Source organism: Alligator sinensis, unplaced genomic scaffold (genome assembly GCF_000455745.1).
Source record: "Alligator sinensis unplaced genomic scaffold, ASM45574v1 scaffold360_3, whole genome shotgun sequence".
NCBI lineage: Eukaryota > Metazoa > Chordata > Crocodylia > Alligatoridae > Alligator > Alligator sinensis.
This window is the reverse complement of record NW_005841977.1, coordinates 41864-42981: the sequence shown is the minus strand read 5'-3', so window position 1 is coordinate 42981 and position 1118 is coordinate 41864.

Below are 1118 nucleotides of genomic sequence, written 5' to 3'. Positions count from 1 at the left end.
CCCAGGTGCTGGTGACAGCTGGGGGGCGGGGGGGGGCAGGCCAGAGAAAGGGAGGGGGAGAGGAGAAGGGAAAGGAGACGTATAAAGAGGGGAAGCAAGCAAAGGCACAAATGAAAGGCCAGGCTAGGCTGCTGGAGAGGTAGCGGGGTGGTGCCAGTGACATCAAGCATCTCTTTTTTTATGCTCCCTGGCATGGAGCCATCAAGCCACATAGCAGCACAACTGGCTTAAAGGGGCAGTGTGACCCCCAGACTGGTGAGAAACTGCTCTGAGGGGTCGTGGCTGTTTAATTACACCAGTCAGAGCAGCTCCGGGGGTAGGCAAGACCTTAGAGCAGTGGTTCTCAAGCAGGGTGCTGTGGCAAACGTGATGGACAAGAGAAACCCAGGGTTTTCACCCAGGGGTTTGTAGGATTAAAAACATTCTGGCCTGTTGTGACCGGAGGTCTTTGTAGCAGAAGAATTGCTGTATTATTTTTCTGTCGTCAAAAAGCAAAGAGTGAAAACTAAGAGCTGACGTTTTCCAAGAAGTGTCTCAGGTCTGTCCAGGGGTGCCTTGAATCTAAAATAGTTGAGAATCACTGCCTTAGAAAGTACCTCTTGGGTCATTGACTCCTATTGCCTATTTTTTTTTTTACCTTGTAGCTCTATCCCCTCCTTGATGCATAATGGCTTCCACTCCTTTTCTTGTTCTCTTTTTATATCAGAAGCCTTTTGTTATTTGTTAATATCCTTTCTAACTCAGCTCAACTTTTGGTAAATCTCACTTCATCTCTACACTTAATAGCTGGTAGGATGTAACTTTCAGTTCTATTTCCCCTTCCTTGTGGGCTGTTATCTTATTTCTACTCTCTTTTGTGAGATGTTAATTCAGCTCATTGGTTTGGGATGCTTCCCTACACATTTTTTTTCTTTATGCTCAAGGTAAAAATTCCAGGTTGCTTTTGTACCTCAGAGAAACCCCAAGCCTCCTTTACATTCAGGTTCAAAAGCTCTTCAATCCATATGACTTGATTAATTTGTTCCTGTCATTTCTCAAAGTTTGCCTATTTGAAATTGAGAACCATAGACTTATTTAAACCCAATCAGTTCATGATGATTTTATCCAAGGCTGTTTTC